Genomic DNA, 7469 nt, shown 5'->3' on the forward strand with positions numbered 1-7469 from the left:
TTAAACATATGTTTCATACCCGTTGCAGTTCTCTGCTGGGCACGCACCAATACATACAAACAATAACACAAATACATTGAAGCGATCAGTTTTTTTGTTGCACAATTACATTTTCAACAGGGCGAACATAAGTAAAAACAAGGGGGCTCCGCCCCCTGCTCGCTTCACCCGCCTATTCTGGCTCGCTTCGCTCGCGGTGAGGTGTGGCTACAGTCGAGCACGCTCGACAGTAGGATACCCTGAGCCCATGTACTTTTATAAAGTTGATTGTTGCCCATTGTCAATGGGCTCAGGTATCAAAAATTACACACGCGAAACTATGAACAACTTTCGGTTTTCAGTCACTGTGCTTATCACTGCAGACTACGTTATTAATGCCTTACTGAACTAATACATCACTCGATTACGATTACGACTTGCGATTTACCAATTTATCAATTTCTAATTAATTTTAAATAAGTTTAATATAATAAACTTTAATATAATAAACTTATTTAAAATTAATTAGAAATTGGTAAATCGCAAGTCGTAATCGTAATCGCTTGCAATCGATGTAGCGTGTGTCAAGAGTAGCCACAAACTACAACTTTGCTCAGCCTGCAATCTGGCAGCACCCATTTTCCTCTCTCACTCTCTCCCTCTTACGCAACAAATTCAAGCCTGCCAAAGGCTGCTGCAGTGCGCGCGAAATTTGAAATAAAAGGCAATGTTTTTTTTTACAACGATAATAAGCAGATACTTATTATATATATGTGTAAGGAATCGAAAATATTAATAATTAAAATTATTATTTTGCAGCTTTCAGTGCTCGGCAAAGATGCAAGAGTAGTGCTGCAAAATGATCGCTATTTCTCTCATGCAATTTCATACATAGCTATCAGCTTCTGCTGATTTTTGCCATGCAAAAATACATATTTATATATTAACACAATTATATTTTAATCAAATTGTATATTTGTATATACATAAATTATACATTAACATTTTCATTACATGATATCGATAATATTTTTGCTTATCGCTTAATTCTTATTTGGTACCAAAAAAAAATGGGTACTAATTCGTTCTGTCTTTGTGCGCGCCTTGCATACAAACGTGAACATGCTGTCTCGCTCGCACGTTTGATTTGCCATGCAAATGTAATTATTGAATTAAATGTAAACTCCGAAATAACTTCTTTATTTATGGGTCAATCGCTTTGAAATTCAGGGTCGTTTAATACGCATACTTCTCAACTGATTGTTCAGTTAGGGAGTGCTATGTCAAAAATTGCGCCTGTAAATCGTTTTTTTTCAACTTGTGGGCGAAGGGGGCGTGGCATCAAAAATTGGAAACAAACTTGACCTGCGTATGGTATTCACAAACCTGCATTCCAAATTTGAAGTCTCTATCACTTACAGTCTCTGAGATCGACGCGTTTAAGCAGACGGACAGTCAGACGGACAGGGCTAGATCGACTCGGCTGTTGATCCTGATCAAGAATATATATACTTTATGGGGTCTGCCACCCCTCCTTCTGCCTGTTACATACATTCTGCCAAACACATTATACCCTTTTTTGCCCATTTTCAATGGGCTCAGGGTATAAAAAACCCAATAGACTAAAACAAAAAAAAGATTTCTTTCAGAGCAAGCTCGCCGACAAGGCAACATCAAATTACATTCGGATTAAGGACGCGACGCTCGCGCAACAACAAAGCCTATGAGACATAAACAAATCGCTGACATTGTTATTGTATACACACTTAATTGCTTGCATGTATTGGTATTTTGTATGCTTGGCGCCGTTCATGAATTCGATCGTAGTTTTCCTATCTTGTGGGCAAATGCAAAAACAAAACGTACCTCGTGGGCATAGGGCTGGGCATGCCTGTCTTATAGCCTATTTCCACGGCAGCACATTTGGCACATTCGACTCAATTTTCATCATTCGGCCCGAATGTGGACTCCATTTCAGTACAAATTCCGAATGATCATTTTGGCTCATTCATAATGAATTTTAAGATTTTTTGACATTCGCCCCGGCGAATTTCATGCAAAAACGCATTTAAAGTTTTCAAGTGTCGTATGTCTTCCAGCAAAGCGGAATTAGATTTTGACCAAATTTGGTAAGGATGTAATAGGCTGTCCCAAAAATACAATGTGTGAGTTTGGCTAAGATATCTTCAGAAACTATGTGTGAGTTTGGCTAAGATATCTTCAGAAACAAAAAAGTTTTCTATACAATAACTATATTTCTCCATACGAATGCCCTGTGGTGACCATTGACCCGTTTTTGGGTCCATCAAATGATCTTCGATCGGTCTCAAATTTTGGGAGTGTATTCTAGGGGTAAAAACGAATATTTTTTAGCCCGGCGCTTTTTGATATCAAAAAATTTGTTTAAAAAGGCCACCCTATTGTGCATGCAGATAAAAATAATGGCTTGTAATTTCTAGTAGACCTGCGTGGGACCGAAAAGGTGAGGCGGGCCAGAATCGATCTCGCCAAAAGTCAATTTGTGAAGAAAATCAACACCAATTTTACTATCTGCCTGCATTAATGATAAAGTTACAATGTCAAAAGCAAAAGCAATTGCCAAAATTTCTGATATCCCACAGGAAAAACCTCTACACGAGGTAGAAGTCTAGTGACGTAAGCAATTTCTAGCCCCAAAATTGTTGATGTCCAATTTTGTGACGAACAAAATCCAGTTTAATATAAAAATTTTAAAAATAAAAATCTAAATAAATAAAAAAAAAAACGAAAATTTGCATTCGGCACTGCGCAAGAAAAAAAAAACAAAATTGGCATTTGGCACTGCGCAAAAAGTAATTTTTAAGTACAAATTTTTTTTTGTATTAATTTATATTTTTATTTAAAATTTTTATTTTTTTGTTCACAAAATTGGATATCAGAAATTTTAGGGCTAGAAATTGCTTACGTCACTAGACTTTTACCTCTACACGAGGTATTTTTGTGGTATTAACATAACATTCTTATAACATGTCTAACATAAATTATGCTATGTTAATATATATATGTTCCGGTATCTCGGTTCCGGTACGTCCCGAAACAACTGTTTCGGTAAACGGTTCTATTTCGGTTTTTTTTCCTTAATATCCGGTATCAGTACCGGTACGTACCGGTTCAGCAAATAAATTAAAACAAAAAATAATCAAATGTTATAAAACAAAAATATATTAATTGATTTGTACAGACATACGCACTATATGCTCGTTTTTTATCGAAACAAACCAAATATAAATTTAACGTTATTTTTAATTGAAAGCAAACTATGCAAAATGATTCGGCTCAAAGAAAAGAAGCATTACCACTTCTTTTTAATTCCCATTGAAAAAAGTACTGCTAGGGAAAATTTTATTCGTTAAGCAGAGTACTCCAGACAGAAAAATGCTGTTCTCAAGCTGTTAACTCCATATAAAAAAGACACTTAATAGACCCCTGTACTTTTTTTTAAGTACGGGTTCTAAAAACTGTTTCGAAATTAGATAGAAAAAATTCAGCAGCGGTTTAACTGAGCAGTCAGAACGAAAAGAAAGAGTTGCCAGATCAAAATGTTTGTCGGTTTCCAGCACTGTTTGTAAAAAGATGATTTTCACTAGGCTACCTGTAAGAACTTTAAAAATTTTCAACCATTTTACACCATATGATAAAAATGGCTGCCATTCATTTGAAAACAAAACAAATACGTTTGTAGTTGTTTAACGAGAAAATAATTGCTAGAATTTAATATACAACTGAAACAGCATTTTAATCATTTTTTAACATTTTTACATTTTTAAACATTTTTTTAAATATTTACCATTTTTAACATTTATATATTATATTTATATCATATACAACTGAAACAACATTTATACATTTTTTTTAAATATTTACCATTTTTAACATTCTTAACATTTTTTAAGATTTTAATATATATTTAACTTTTGTTGTAACCTATGTTTTAATTTTAACATTTTTTTATAGTACCAAATTTTCAAACTTATTTATTCCAAAAATACAATTGTAATGCTTATTAAAACCGGATTTTACTAAAAATATTTAATACAAAATAACAAAAAAAACTTTATTGATTTTTATTTTCAATGCTAATGAAAAAATTTCACTATCACTACTATTTCCAATGCTATTGAAATGAAAAACTCATTAAAAAGGTATTCCATTTGGTTTCTCCGATCTTGATGGGATTCAGTGGGATAACGGTTTGTTAAGAATTTTTTGCAACTATCTGCTTGACAGACCGTGTGGCGACAAACCGTATGTTTTTGTGACTTTTAAAAATATGATAATTAGAATAATAATAATGGAAAAATGAATATTGATTCATAAATATGAATTTGTTAATGTTAAGTATGAAGTCAATTTGTGTTCCTTTTTTTTTGGCATTGTCATATAAACCATGTTGTGTTATATTTTAATTTTTTATTAATCAGAATAAATGAATGAATAAATTTATTATATTTTAAAAATATGTGGTTTTTTTTATTACGTATTTCGGTTTCTTTTTTTTCAACTTCTTCTTTCACAGTCATCAGCAGTGTAGCAGCAGCGCTGCTGAATTCGCATGACATACACAAACTCATACGAGTTGATTTTAGCCTTTGGAGTTTTATTTTTAGTTCATCTCATTCAATGTTGAGCCGAATGAACGAGCGCCCGAAGTAAAAAGTTTGAGCACGAGCATGAATAAACTCAGACACCAAATAATATTCGCTCATTTGATTGATTTTAAATCAATAGTAAAAACATGTGCGATTGCAAGTTTGATGGTTTGAGCCAACTGGCTTTATTATTCAGCATTCGTTCCTATATGAGCGCTTTTGCAATTACGCCAAGCCGTTCTCAAAAAATTTTTCGAAATGTCGGTGTTCCTTAAATTTCAGAGAGTTTGTATTTTCGAACATATTTCGAAGTCTAAAAATTCGGTATACTTTCAGTTTGAACAACATTTTTAGGTTGAAAATTATTTTATATTATTAACAAAATTATAAAAAAATGTATTTTATGCATTAATATTTAGTTAAAAAACTAGTTAGTTAAACAATTCAATTAATTTTTAATTTTGTCAAATCTCTCAACAATTTTTTATACATTTTAAAGCAATGCTTGTTTGATTTCGGGAACCCCAACAATTGCTTTTGGGTTGCGTTAGAGATTTGTAGAACACATCCGATTAATACCTTTCTCTTAAATTGAAAATTAATTTAAGACCGTAGACTTTAGTGACTTCAAAAATATTTTTAATAAAATGACATTTCAGATACTTAAAAAACCTGGAAGTTTTTGAACGGTTGTTTTCAAAATTATTTCTTTTAATTAAATCTGTAAAATAAACATTATTTAATTCTTCATCATCTTCCCAGATCGTATCTAATTGGTAGTTCCGCATTCTCTGACTGCGGTTCCCCAATAGGAACCGTTGTCCGTTCAGTGATAACTTAGCTAAATTTTCGCTCCAATAGGTGTAAGTGCAAAAATTACTAAGGAGCAGGGCAGGAGGAAGTCCAGCGACGTCGGTTTTTGCTCTCTCTGGTTGATGATGCAGGAGTAGAAGCTTTTGATTCAGTTGCATATAATTAAGCGGCTGCAAACTGCTCTCGCGTATAGAGGCGCGCATTAGACAGTAAAAATTTACGTCCGAACGAAGTTGGAAAATTCGGGTTTGGTGCCAATGCAGGTCTTCCAACATTATTATTAGCTCTGAGTCCCTTATGTTATTTAAGTGCAGCCCTTTTTTTATATTTTGACTGATGCTCCGCCAGTTACTGGTCATTTCCTCAGTAAGTTCGCTGGGTAAATGATTCAGCATTTGTCGCCCGACGTGTCGCCGAACGGTGTCACAGGTTACGCAGAGCATTTGCAGCATTGACAAATCACCTTGAGCCAGTTTTTTAGAACGGTATATGCTCTCCCTTATTTTTGCTCTCTCATTTCGAATCAGCTGACGCAGTAAGTCGCTTAACTTTGGGTAATGCGTTAATTCGTGGTCATTGTGCAGAGTTTCTCTGGCGCAGTCGCTGCAAATCAAAAGCTCGCAGGTGTGGCACAATGTCGAATTCAACAAGTCATGCGTCGGGCAATATTCCCTAACGGTGCGCATAAATTCATCCATGTTTATCTCATCTGAAGTCATTGCGTTGTTGTCCCTGTTGGCCATGTGGTTGCTTGAAATGATAAGATAAAATAAATGATAAAATTATTAACTATTTTTCTTAGTCAGGCCTAACTTTTTGCTTTTCAAAACGATATCAACTGTTAAGATCGGTTAAAAAAAATCGGACTCACAGAATTTTTAAGAATATCAAAATTGGATAATGTGCGGCTTGCAGTATATTTATTATCGCATCTGCCAAGACATTACAAATGAGCTTTGCGTAATCTAATGTCAGGCACCTGTTTTCCAAGACAATGTTGTTTGGTCGTAAGTCAAGCAGAATTTATTGATTTTTCGGAAGATATTGGAAACTGATCTGTGCGGTGCAGTTTATGTGAACTTTATTAATTCTAAGCTCCTAAGTATTTGCACACTCAGAAAAAGAATCAATTATACCGTACTCAAATCAAGTACGATCGATTGGAATAAGTTCAACAACATTTTGTACTTATTCCAAGCGCGTTTCAGACTATATTTATTCTTTTAAATACACGTACATATATTGAGAACGTGCATATTCAAAATATGTTTAAAATTAAATTTGAGTATTATACTATCCCACAAAAAAAACCTCTACACGAGGTAAAAGTCTAGTGACGAAAGCAATTTCTAGCCCCAAAATTTCTGATATCCAATTTTGTGACGAACAAAATTCAGTTTAATCTAAAAATTTTTAATAATAATATAAATTATTAAAAAAAAAAAAACGAAAATTGGCATTGTGCACTGTGAGCAAAAAGGGTGAGCTTCTTTGTACATAAAAATTACTTTTTGCGCAGTGCCGAAAGCCAATTTTCGATTTTTTTTTTTAATAATTTATATTATTAAAAATTTTTAGATATCAGAAATTTTGGGGCTAGAAATTGCTTTCGTCACTAGACTTTTACCTCGTGTAGAGGTTTTTTTTTTGTGGGATATCAGAAATTTTTTAATTGCTTTTGCGTTTGACATCGTAACTTTATCATTAATGCAGGGAAATAGTAAAATATATAAATTTAGTTGTTAAACGTATTTCATATTTAAAAACAAATTTTTGTTTATTAATAAAGAAAAACTAGGGGGCCCCCTGCCCCCTGCTCGCTTTGCACGCGTTGCTACAGCCGAGCATACTCTACTGTCGGAGACTCCGTACGTACTATGAAAAAAAAAAGTTTTTCATACTAAGACTTGGATTTCGCCCGATCGGTGCTAAGACAGCTATATGATATAGTGGTTCGATTAGAACCAACTTGGTCAGAGTATATAAGTCTAATTTAAATGCATATTTTATTAGTATGGTGACGATCTCTCGTAAAACAAAAAAAGTTTT

Source organism: Drosophila innubila (genome assembly GCF_004354385.1).
Source record: "Drosophila innubila isolate TH190305 chromosome 2L unlocalized genomic scaffold, UK_Dinn_1.0 4_B_2L, whole genome shotgun sequence".
Classification (NCBI taxonomy): Eukaryota; Metazoa; Arthropoda; class Insecta; order Diptera; family Drosophilidae; genus Drosophila; species Drosophila innubila.